Consider the following 13628-nt stretch of genomic DNA (forward strand, 5'->3'; position numbering starts at 1 on the left):
CTGCCTGTGGAATTCACTCCCTGGTGAAATTAGATTATCGACGTCCCTCCTTTCCTTTAGAAAGAAGTTAAAAACGTGGATGTGGGACCAGGCCTTTGGGTAATCTTGCTGACAATGACTGACAGTGATAACAATTGCTATGGAAATGGACTATGGACATGCTTGATGGAGTCTCTAGCTACAGAATTTGGCTCAGATAGGCCACCAGGCTGTTATTGAAACAGAAATAGACTTTAATTAATTAATGTAATTTAATGTTTTAAATGTATGTAATTATTGGATTTTATTATGTATTTTATTATGTGTACATTGGCGGGGGCAGCTCAACCCATTACGCAAAGTAAGCATTTGCAGTATAGTTGATTTTGCCCAGGGGTGCTTTTGAAGCGCTCTTGGGGGAAAATAGACCTTGACATATGTGAGTTGTAGTTACTGGGATGTATAGTTCGCCTACAATCAAAGAGCATTCTGGACTCCACCAATGATGGAATTGAACCAAATATGGCACACAGAACTCCCATGACGAACAGAAAATCTGTATCAGTGATTGGTTTGGGGGGGGGGGGCAAAATACTGTTTGCTTACCATTGAAAATTACCTAGGGCCGCCTCTGTACATTGGAGGCATCTAATTGTTGCTGGCTGGAAACTGCCCTGAGTCGCCCCCCCCCCCCACGGGGGTTGAGAAGGGCGGGGTACAAATATATGAAATAAATATAAATTAAGCAGAGGCTGGATGGCCATCTGTTGGGGGTGCCTTGAATGCAATTTTCCTGATTCTTGGCAGAGGGTTGGACTGGATGGCCCACGAGGTCTCTTCCAACTCTAGGATTCTATGTGGTACAGAAATGATACGGCTTTGGAGGAAATAAGCGAGCCCAGGAAGCCTAAGACCTGGGAATTTGGGGAGCCTCCTCTCCGGTGTTTGAGGGGGAAAAGCAGGAGAGGGAAAAGCAGTGGAAGTCACTGAAGCTGCTGCTGCTGCTGCTCCTCGCCAGGCAGAGCAAGCTGGAGCCGCTGGGCGAGCAGCTGAAGGTGCCAGAGATATCTGAGGCGTGAGCTGTGCAGCTAATATGGGGATTCTTCTTCCCCATCTACACGTTGCAAAGAAAGGAAGGAAGGGGGAAAAAACCCTGCCAGCTGCTGAGTGAAATCCGAAACCGACTTTTCTGCGCCGGGGGCCGGCCTTGTGCTCTTCCTTCCCAGTCTCTCCGGGACTGAAGCGTGCTACCAATCCCTTCTGTACCCGTTTCAGACTCTTCCATCCAGAGGCGGGCTGGCCATTGCAGCAGGGTCAGGGAGAGAGAGAGAGAGAGAGAAAGCCCAGCAGAGGGAACTTGGCGCAACCAACCGGTGACAGCTCCGCTTGGGATCCTTCTGCCTGCTTCCTTTTCGAAACTACTGAAGAAGAAGAAGAGAAGTTGAGAGATTTGAATAGCCGCTTGCATTGGGGAAAGTTGAGGGCTCCCTCAACCCTCGTGGACTTGCTCAGAGAGGACTTTCCCATTTGGAGACGTTGCCTGCGAGGATCAAGGCGGCGGCAGACAGAGAACAGGGTAAGTACAAGAATATCGCCTTTTCCTAGTTTCCAACAGACCTCACAACCTCTGAAGGTGCCTGCCATAGATGCAGGCGAAACGTCAGAAGAGCATGCTTCTAGATCATGGCCATACAGCCCACAAAACTTACAACAACCCAGAGATTCTGGCCATGAAGGACCGACAATCCACTTACCTTTTAACTTAATATGATATATATTTTTGACTTAATCTTCAGACCTCACAATCTCTGAGGATGCCTGCCATAGATGCAGGCGAAACGTCAGGGGAGAATGCTTCTGGAATATGGCCATACAACCCAGAAAACTTACAACAACCCAGAGATTCTGGCCATGAAAAACTTTGACAATCCACTTAGCTTTTCACGCAATATAATAAATCTTATTGGCTTAATCTTTAGACCTCACAATCTCTGAGGATGCCTGCCGTAGATGCAGGTGAAACTTCAGGAAAGCATGCTTCTGGAACATGGCCATATAGCCCAGAAAACGTACAACAACCCAGAGATTCTGACCATGAAAAACTTTGACAATCAACTTATCTTTTCACTCGATATAATAAATCTTATTGGCTTAATCTTCAGACCTCACAATCTCTGAGGATGCCTGCCATAGATGCAGGCAAAACGTCAGGGGAGAATGCTTCTGGAACATGGCCATACAGCCCGGAAAACTCACAGCAACCCAAACCTCAAGATAGATTAGCCTTGGGGTCGCCATCAGTCAAAAGTGACTTAAAGCTATACAACTTGTGCTGGAAATGTTTCCAGTTAGTCTCAGAAGTGTTCACTGGATTCCCTTGGGTTTAATCATGGTTTAATTGTTTAATACCTTTTCACTCAATATAATATATCTTATTGACTTAATCTTCAGACCTCACAACCTCTGAGGATGCCTGCCATAGATGCAGGTGAAACATCAGGGGAGAATGCTTCTGGAACATAGCCATACAGCCCAGAAAATTTACAACAACCCAGAGATTCTGGCCATGAAAGACTTTGACAATTCACTTACCTTTTAACTCAATATAATATATCTTATTGACTTAATCTTCAGCCCTCACAACCTCTGAGGATGCCTGCCATAGATGCAGGCGAAATGTCAGGGGAGAATGCTTCTGGAACATAGCCATACAGCCCAGAAAACTTACAACAACCCAATATCACCTTTGCTTCCTTAGCGACAAGGATGATCTCCTGGCAGGTCATCCTTTCCAGCCCTTAATCCAGGCATGGGCAAACTTCGCCCCTCCGGGTGTTTTGGACTTCAACTCCCACAATTCCTAACAGCCTACTGGCTGTTAGGAATTGTGGGAGTTGAAGTCCAAAACACCCGGAGGGCCGAAGTTTGCCCATGCCTGGTGTAAATGTCCTTTTGGGGACAAAACCTACCTCCACTCTGGCTTTCCCAGGTTTAAAAAGTAGGGAAATCTGGACACATTCGTGTGTAGCCTGGAAAGCTTCCAGGAAATTATCTCAGAATGATAACAGTCTTTAAATTCAGCCGAGTTTGTGAAGTCTGCTTTTCAGACACAACAAGGATCGACTAGGCTAGGTTTTCTAAGAACCTCTGATTATAATCATGTCAGGCATTGCTATTGTGTAAAATCATGGAATCCTAGAGTTGGAAGAGACCTCATGGGCCATCCAGTCCAACCCCGTTCTACCAAGGAGCAGGAAAATTGCTTTCAAAACACCCCTGACAGATGGCCATCCAACTTCTGTTTAAAAACCTCCAAAGAAGGAGCCTCCACCACACTCCAGGGCAGAGAGTTCCACTGCTGAACAGCTCTCACAGTCAGGAAGTTCTTCCTGATGTTCAGGTGGAATTTCTTTCCTGTAGTTTGAAGCCACTGTTTTGCGTCCTAGTCTCAAGGGCAGCAGAAAGCAAGCTTGCTCCCTCCTCCCTATGACTTCCCCTCACATATTGATAAAAATTTATATATATATATATATATATATATATATATATATATATATATATATATATGATACTTTACATTGAGTGAAAATGTAAGTGGATTGTCAAAGGTTATCATGGCCAGAATCTCTGGGTTGCTGTGAGTTTTCTGGACTGTATGGCCATGTTCCAGAAGCATTCTCTCCTAATGTTTCCCTTGCATCTATGACAAGCATCCTCGGATGTTGTTATGTCTGTTGGAAACTAGGAAAATGGGGTTTTCTTCCACTCTGGACATTCCACAGATCTATAAACCCCATTTTCCTAGTTTCCAACAGACCTCACAACCTCTGAGGATGCCTGTCATAGATGCAGGCAAAACATCAGGAGAGAATGCTTCTGGAACATGGCCATACAGCCCAGAAAACTCACAACAACACAGTATAAATGGAATTTCATTATTGAGATTTGTATTACTCTACTTGTGTCTTCAATTCATAATTTTTTTAAAAAAGATTTCTTATCCTTAAGAAGGGTTGTATAATGTGATGGTATTGATATGCACCCAAGATTTAGTCAGGGCAATGAGGTGAGAGATCCTTTTGCCAAACTTCTTCTGAGGTTGGGTGATAAAGTCATTTCAACTCTCTTTTGATCATCCCGACAGTGCAATCTTATGGATGCTTACTTATATTCAGGGCTTCTTACGTCCAAATAAGCAGGTGTAAGATTGCATCTTTCATTTCCCTGCTACGTTGTGGAGCAATTTTGCCTATATTTCTTTAGTTTCACAAAGAAGGAGAAAAACATGTCAAGTGAGAGCAGAGAGCTTTATTGATAAAGGAGCTGACATCTCTGAGACAAGTTAATTTGAATCCCGAGTTGTTTACAGAAAGGAATGCATGTATGTGTGCCATGGCTTCCCCTTTTTGTGGAGTTGTTGTTTTGTGCTTCTCGTGTTTGTCATATAACTCTCCTGCCAGGGATGTTTGTCCAGTTCAGGCCTCACTGAGGTTATTGGTTTTTCCAGTGCTGAGCTCATTCTGACAGTGATCTCCATTGGGATGCAAATCATTCTCCCTTCCCCATTGAGAGTATTTTTGCATGCATTTTTCAAATGTTTATCTTTGCCTATGTGGATTGTTTCAAAGTTGCACCTTCTGTTTTTATTTTCAAATTCCATTGCAAGCTTAGTGATATATGGATATCCAACATCATTTTTTGCATGAGACTAAGAGTGCATCTACACTATAGAACAGTGGTTCCCAATCTTTTTTTTGATCAGGGACCACTCTCCATCATTAGTACCAAAAGGATTACGAATCAGTTTTTGGTCAACTTTAAATTTGGTTTGATTGTTTGGAGTTCTGATTCAGAAAATTGCATTGGATAGGCCACATCATCTGTAGTTTCTGATACAGAATATATGCCATCCAGTAGTTGCCATCTGCTTGCTCACAGAAAACCATATTTAATAATCCTCATCACTATAAGAGGGTTTCGCAAGTCCAGTGGCTCTCGTTGCCAGACCAGTAAAAGTGATGCCAAGCTTCCTTAATAGGAGCCCCCGGTGACGCAGTGGGTTAAACCCCTGTGCTGGCAGGACTGAAGACCGACAGGTCGCAGGTTCGAATCTGGGGAGAGGCGGATGAGCTCCCTCTATCATCTCCAGCTCCTCATGCGTGGACATGAGAGAAGCCTCCTACAAAGATGATAAAAACATCAGATCATCCAGGCGTCCCCTGGGCAACGTCCTTGCAAATGGCCAATTCTCTCACACCAGAAGTGACTTGCAGTTTTTCAAGTCGCTCCTGACACAACAACAAAAAAAAGCTTCCTTAATTCTACAATTTAGATGCCTATGTCTTTATTCCATAAACAGGGAATCTGATATTTAAATTTAAACTGGTTTATTGTTTTCACCTGTCCTGAGACTAGGATGATACCCTCCCCTTTCCTGAGCAGTGGAGGATAAGCAGGGATACATAATGCATGATATTCATATCCTTGTGTTTTAAATTGGATGACTGTATATAGATGCTCATGATATTATTTCTACATTGATATATCTTTCATCTTCCACAAAAACACATTGCCCTTGGTATTCCTATTGTCTGATGGAGGAGAACAAACTTTAAGGACCAGCCTTTTCTTAGGGGGATAGCAATTTAGTCTGTTCAGGAGTGTAGCTTTCTTACATTGTCCCAAAAGAAACTGTCATGTAGTTAATCAAATTGTTGGTTGATCTTAGTACTGTCTCTACACTAGTGATTATCAACATGTGGGTCCCCAGATGTTTTGGCCTTCAACTCCCAGAAATCCTAACAGCTGGTAAACTGGCTGGGATTTCTGGAAGTTGTAGGATAAAACACTTGGGGATCCACAGGTTGGGAAGCACTGGTCTACACACTGTCTGGCAGAAACTCTTCAGGCTTATCAGTTAGGTCTTTGATCACCTCTATCTGGAAATGCCGGGGAATGGACCTTGGAATATCAGTGAGCAACATGCATATGTTCTTCCACTGTGCTATAGACTTAATACAGTACAGAATGATTTAAAACCTACTGGGTTTAAATGTTAACTTGTTGCAATGTATGAGGGTTGAATGAAAAGTAATGCCTCCACCTTCATAACTCCTCAACAGATGGCAGTACAGGTATGCGGCAGGTACTGGCTTGTTCAGTGGACTCTCCTCTACAGTTCCATTTTGGCAGGAAGCCTTAACATTGAACAGTTGTGTTGTTAAAGTGCAAAGTATGGAACCATGCGCAGATGGTCGGTCAATGTAACTTAAGCAATGTGCAGTCACTGAATTCTTGACAGCAGAAGGTGTCACCCCAAAGGAGATTCATCAGAGAATGCAAGCTGTTTATGGTGATTGTGTTGATGTGAGTACTGTGCATTGTTGGGCAAGTAAGTTTAAAGATGTTGAGGTGGAAACATCTGATTTGCATGACAAACAAAGAGTTGGACGTCTTGTAACAGCAACCACCGAGTTTCACAAGCAAAAGGTTGACAGATTGATTTAGGATGATCCTTGTATCACTCAGAGATAAATTTCAAGCATAATCAGCATTTCACAAGAATGTGTGGGTCACATTATTCCTTTGCTTGGCTATTGGAAGATCTGTGCACAATGGGTACCCAGGATGAAAGAACTGTGGAACTCTGTTTGCGGAAACAGAGTGTTGACTTCATCTGTGACGGCTTCAGAAAACTTGTTCATTGTTGGCAGAAATGTATCCAATTGTCTGGTGATTATGTGGAAAAGTGAATAGTGGTAGTTAAAGAGCACATTCTAAGGATTATTTCTATGTTTGATTTATTAAAATATTCCCATCCAAACCCAAGTAACAAAGGTGGAGGCATTACTTTTCATTCAACCCTCATATGTTGCAGGATATGAAGTACAGAGTCATACCACATCCTGCATACTTATCATAATATTATCCAGAAATGTGGACCATTATTTTTGGACTTGATCTTCCAGAATGCCCCAGTTACTCTGGTTGGTGACTACAGGATTCTTGGAACTGCAGTACCAAAAAAAGTAATCCTTTCTCCAAGTCTGCTTATTTATTTCCAAACGCTAGTACCATCCTGACAAAGGCATATCAATACTCTGAAACTCTTTTGCATCAGAGCATGGTTGCCCTTTAAAATATTCTCCCAGCCATGTCAGATTGGTTAAAGGAAAAGCATCTCTCATGGGCCCGAAAGAATATTTGAAGAGCACCAGTGTTGTATGAAAGTTCATATTTGAGAATTAAGCACAACCACCTCCCCCTTTCTCACCTGTACCTCATATTTCTGATTGCGAGGATGTCTTTTCTGTTTGTAGCATGGCATTTCTGCTTGATAAGCCTTTATGTGTTTCAAGCACAACAGGTGTCCGACATGAGAGGCAGCACAGGCAGTTTTAACAACATTTATGGGGGCTGCTCTTGAGAAGAGAAGGGACTGGGAAAGGCAACTGGCATGCATCTGTCCAATGACACTTAGCTATCTGCCAAAGAATTACTGTATTTATTTCAGTAGATGCTCTGGCAGCAAATCCCACCCACTTCCCAGTTATTTTGTTCACTATGCAAGTGGGCATTTAACTGAAGGAGGTGCTAATTGTGTGCTAGAATAAAGAAGCTGCAATGTTTTCTCCCTTACTGGTTCTCTAGGAACAGCTCAACAGCCACCTGTCTGGCAAGTTATAGATGTGATAGATCAGGGTTTCTCAACCTTCCTAAAGCCATGACCCCTTAATACAGTTCTTCATGTTGTGGTGACCCTCAACCATAAAATTATTTTTGTTGCTACTTCATAACTGTTATTTTGCTACTGTTATGAATTGTAATGGAAATATCTGCTATGCAGGATGTATTTTCATTCACTGGACCAAATTTGGCACAAATACCCAATACACCCACATTTGAATACTGATGAGGTTGGGGAAGGATTGATTTTGTCATTTGGGAGTTGTACTTTCTGGGATTTATAGTTCACTCCACCAATGATGGAATGGAACCAAACTTGGCACACATGAACTCCCATGACCAACAGAAAATACTGGAAGGGTTTGGTGGGCATTGACCTTGAGTTTTAGAGTTGTAGTTCACCTATATCCAGAGAGCACTGTGGACTCAAACAACGATTGATCTGGACCAAACTTGGCACAAATATTCTGTTGAGATTAACTTCACAGTTCAGTAGCAGATCAGTTGCACAACTTCAGCGCTTTCCAGTAGATTCTTCCTGCACAGCTCTTTTCAGTCAACTGCTCCTACAGCCTGCAGCCACGCTGGAACCTTTTACAAACACTTGAGCACATGCCCGACCATTGTCAGTTTTACCACTGTCTTTTCCCCAGTCTAGATGATATTACAGACTCACCACAGCACACAGCCATATCTTGTCCTAGTAGACAGGTTCTTTAATTACATATAGCCTTCAACAAAACAACATCACAACACAAGGAGAAATATACACTGTACATGGTTTCCTTATATACAATTCATTTACACATAGCAATCTCTGATTGGTTACCAACTAATTGACCCAACCCAAACCCAGGATTGCATCATTCACAATCACCTAGGCCAGAACACATTCCCCAAATGATTCCCCATATACAATCAATGCATGACTCAGCATTCCCAACATAAGCCCATTAGCAGTGCATGACTCAGTTTATTATATTACAATACATTGTAAAACCTGACATATTCAATATGCCCAAATGTGAACCCTGGTGGAGTTTATGGAAAAGAGACTTGACATTTGGGAGTTGTGGTTTCTGGGATTTATAGTTCCCATACAATCAAAGAGCGTTCTGAATGCCACCAACGATAGAATTGGGACAAACTTTGCACACAAAACCCCCATGACCAACAAAAATACTGTGTTTTCTGATGTTCTTTGGTGACCCCTCTGACGCCCCCTCATGACGCCCCCAGCATTCCGTACCCCCAGGTTGAGAATCACTGTGATAGATTGATCTAAGCAACTATGAAGACCAGAAAGGTGCAGAGATGACCTGCTGCTGAAAACTCACCTTGGGTGAACCCTGATGAAAGAATGGGAGTTCAATTTATATAAAGCTCATGTCATTGGTCAATGCACTCCAGGTTGTGAAACCTTAGGCCTTGAAGCTCAATCTTGTCTGCTTCCATCCCAATCCATCCCCTGAACTTCTCCAAGCTCATGTCCTCTTTTCTATAACTCCATAATTTATCAGTTAACTAGACCGATACATTATTTGACTTCTGCGCATGCACTTTCTCATGTTTACCTCTTGGAAATTGTAAGGTGAGAGAAGGAAACACATTGCCTAGGCAACCATTTGGCACTTTGTCTCCTTCTCCATATGCCATTTATCAAGGCAGCTGGCAACATGATTAGTTTTCAAATTGGTTTCCTTCTTGCTTTCTTTACATTTCTTTTAAATATATGCTTCACGAGGTGGGCATTTCTTCTCAGTCCAAAAAGGCAAACATTTATTTGTTTGCTTATTGCTTTAATTTCCTTCTTTTTTTCCCTTTCTTGATGAAACTCAAGGGGATTCCAATGGTCTCCTGTCCATGTACTCATGAGATGGAAGCAGACTTGTTTAGCTCCAGCACAATTGATGCCTTGCATACTGTCAGACAATGCCCCAGGGCCTAGACTTTTGTTTTCCCAACAGCTGGACTCATTATTTGCTTTTGGAAAGGTTACATTTACATGATGCATGCTCTGCCCTTGAAGCATACCTGAGTGTTTCTAGCATGTCAATTCCCAAGAAAATTGATTTCTGAAGTCACAACTCAGAAGCCAGTGTGTTATGGCCTGTACTATATGTCCATTTTAAATGTGCAAATTAATTTTGGTTATGAATGAATATTCATCAAACAGCTACACCTTGCTTGGCACCTGGCGGTTCGTCCATTACGCAAAGTAAGCGGTTGCAGTACACTTTTTTTGCCAGGGGCGCAGAGGCGCCTCTGTAAATGCCCCTCGACCACCACTTGAGGAGCGCCCCCTTGGCTCACAACAGCCCTAGCAGTCCGGGGGGGAGCCTCAGCTTCCTTGCCTCACTGCCGGGCGATCCTCTTCCTGAAGGGGCCAGGTCCTTGAGCCTTGCCTAGCCCCTCTCGTTCCTGCTCCATATCAATGATTGGTTGGGGGGGGGGGGCGCCAAAATACTGTTTGCTTACCGTTGAAAATTACCTAGGGCTGCCTCTGCTTGGCACTTCTTCTAATTAGAAACATAGAGTTGGAGAAGAAACCCTAAGAACCATCCAGTCCAACTCTTAACCATGCAAGAATATGCAATCAAAGCACTCTTGAGAGATGACCATCCAGCCTTTATTTAAAAATCTTCAAAGGGGACTCCACCTTGCATTCCACTGTGAAACTTAACCAGCAGGAAGTTCTTCTTAATAGTCGAGTGAAATATATTTTCCTGCAGTTTGAACCCACTGGGAAGAAACTTACAAACCATAAGGTTCTCTGTTTTCAATAGTAATCAAAAGTGGTGACCACTTTCAGGGGCAAAGAAATTTACCTCCAAACAGAGTTGGCTATTCTGAGCTGGTAAATTCAGATTAAGACTTTCAGAAAGTTCTGGATCACAATGCTCAGAATGCTCCAGATTGCTGGGTTTCATCCCTGGACTGCAAAGGTTTTTGTGTCATCAGGATTCTAGTCCTCAATGAGTCCTGGACTTCCTGTTTCTTGGCAGGGGGTTGGACTGGATGACCAACTCCATGGTTCTATGATTCTGTGAGTATCTAGACTAGAAACAGGGCTAAGATGGGGGATTCCTTCCCTCCACATTCCTATACATGTTTCTCAAAAGGGCTTTGTGTTTCCTCTTTGCTCTTAGCCACAGTCTCCTCCCCCTTTGATGATGTAGTAATGGAATTTCTCTGAGGGAACTTCCCTTTAAGTTCAAACTGCCCTGGATTGACCATGCAGTCTCCACTATTTTAGTCTTCTGTTTTTCTTTCTCTCCGTGAGGATGCATATTTTGCCTCTCTAGACAAAATGTAGCTGTGTGGACTTTTAACCTTTTATCTTCTTTAGAAGATTAGATTTATTAAGCTAGTTAGCACCAAGACTTTTTTTTGTTAAGAATGTATTTATTTTTTACTTTAATAAATATTTTTGAACCAAAGTTCTGACTCTGCAATCTTGAGCCATCCTAAGGAAGAGAAAGCTATCCCTTCTCACCACATGTATATTTCTACTGGTTATAGAGTATACTCCTGGCGCTCTACTATAATTTTGGTGGAATTGCCCCAACCAAGGGTTATTTTTGAGCCTAATGGCTCAGATTCCCCAACACAGATAGTGTGGTCAATTTTCTTTTCCGTGTCAGTAGCAACTTGAGAAACTGCATGTCGCTTCTGGTGTGAGAGAATTGGCCGTCAGCAAGGACATTGCCCAGGGGACGCTCAGATGTTTTGATATTTTACCATCCTTATGGGAGGCTTCTCTCATGTCCCCACATGGGGAGCTGGAGCTGACAGAGGGAGTTCACCTGAACTCTCCCCAGATTCGAACCTGTGACCTGTTGATCTTCAGTCCTGCCGGCCTGACCTACAAGAAGCACTGCCTGAACATCAAGCAAAAAGTGGGTGCTAGAAATGATATCATATGAAAGCTGACTGGCACAACCTGGGGATCACAACCAGACACAGTGAAGACATCTGCCCTTGCGCTATGCTACTCTGCTGCTGAGTATGCATGCCAGGTGTGGAACACATCTCACCATGCTAAAACAGTGGATGTCATCATCATAATCTTCATCATCTTTAATTACTTATTAATTGCCCTCCATCCGAGATGCTCCAGGCAATTTACATAGCAGAAATTATACAGGATAAAACACATACATACAAACATTAAAATTACTGATGTGGCTCTTAATAAGACATGCCGCATTATCATGGAGTGTCTGCGCCCTACACCACTGGGGATATTACACTGTCTAGCCGGTATCGCACCACCTGACATCCACCGGGAAGTAGCAGCCAATAGTGAAAGGACCAAGGCAGTGACATCTCCAGCCCATCCTTTGTTTGGGTATCAGCCAGCACGTCAATGACTTACATCAAGAAATAGTTTTCTAAGATCTACAGAGACACTCGCTGGACCACCCCAGCAAGCGAGAGTCCAAAAGTGGCAGGCTCAAACCCAGAACCTCAATCAATGGCTGATACCAAATGAGAGTCTTCCCCTGGGCACACAGAAAACTGGGCGACTTGGAAGGCGCTGAACAGACTATGCTCTGGCACCACGAGATGCAGAGCCAATATTAAGAAATGGGGCTATAAAGTGGAATCCCCGACATGCTTGTGTGAAGAAGAGCAAACCGCAGACCACCTGCTGCAATGCAACCCGAGCCCTGCTACATGCACAATGGAGGACCTTCTTGCAGCAACACCAGAGGCACTCCAAGTGGCCAGATACTGGTCAAATGACATTTAATCAACTACCAAGCTTGCAAGTTCTGTGTTTTGTCTGTTTGTTTGTTTTTGTTAAAAATGTAATACAAATGTTTGGTTGCTGATGACACGATAAATAATAGTCCTGCCGGCACAAGGGTTTAACCCATTGCACCACCGGAGGCTCCTTGTGTGATCAATAGTGCATTATTTTGTAGTTCTGTAAAATAACATCCCCAAGTTCCCCATGTGTAGAATTCCATTGCAGTTCTGAAGCTGTATCTGAAGAGACAAAGATCCTTAGGGTGGGGCTAACATGCGCAGCCCGGCATCTATCGTCATCAGTCAGTTATCAAATCTGGAAGGGAAAAAGTCCTCTTTTCCCAACCCCTAGACAGTCCTTTATGCATTCTGGCAAATCAATGCTCTTGGATGACCTGTCTGCGTATGCTGGTAAACAGGCTTCAGAACAGATGATCGACTGTGCAGATGGTGGAGAGTCAAATATCCACTGACACGCTACTGAAAAAGAAATGCATGAAAACAAACATTCCGTCTTGCCAAGGGCTGTTCTCAGTCTGCCAGAAAGGCCAGAATAGCCATGATGTGATATCCATGTGCTATGTGTGGAGGGTGAGATATTTTGGCACCCCCTTCTCTGTTTGCTGTGAACAGCACATGCCAACAAGCATCTGTCTGGAACAGTAATAACGACAACAGGGAGCATGTGGTTGTGTGCTAATTTTATTGCTTTGTAGGAATTAGAAAAGTTACTATCTGGACTTAAGCTTCCAGGATTTGGTGAGAGCAGTCCAAAAAAGTAGTAAGGTTTCCAAGTTTTGCTTATTTGTTTTCAGGGAGGGAGAGACTTGTGAATTGGGAAACTTTTCAGAGACACTTTGCAAAACTTTAAAGGAAGCCTTTGAATGTCCCTCAACTGTGCTGGCAGGTGTTTGGACTAAAAAAAGGAACTTTCAGATTCAAATGGGACTCTGTTTTTCACAGCAGTCGGTGGTCACTGTAGTTTCAGGGTACTTTCATGTGGGCTGAATGTCAAATCAAGGCAAATGCTTGCTTCCATGACAAATGTCTCTTCTCAGTTTCTAAAATCTGCAATTGGAACCACGTGAGACTGAGTTCTGATCAAATGGTGTTCATTAAACTACTGCACTTGGTTCCTAGAATTCAGTGCCAAAGCATATTTAGAAGGAGCCAAATCAGTTCCTTGGCATTTACAGACAAATGTTGGC

General features: G+C 43.1%; 1 protein-coding gene across 1 annotated transcript in view; it reads left to right on the top strand.

Annotated features, from left to right (window-relative positions):
- Positions 1-1162: 1162 nt before the first annotated feature.
- ARHGAP24 (Rho GTPase activating protein 24) overlaps positions 1163-13628 on the top strand; it is a 394377-nt gene continuing 381911 nt past the window's right edge. Inside the window, exon 1 of the mRNA XM_060779286.2 lies at positions 1163-1555. The gene's annotated coding sequence lies outside the window, so the exon portion shown is untranslated. The remainder of the gene's footprint in view (positions 1556-13628) is intronic.

Source organism: Anolis sagrei, chromosome 5 (genome assembly GCF_037176765.1).
Source record: "Anolis sagrei isolate rAnoSag1 chromosome 5, rAnoSag1.mat, whole genome shotgun sequence".
Classification (NCBI taxonomy): Eukaryota; Metazoa; Chordata; class Lepidosauria; order Squamata; family Dactyloidae; genus Anolis; species Anolis sagrei.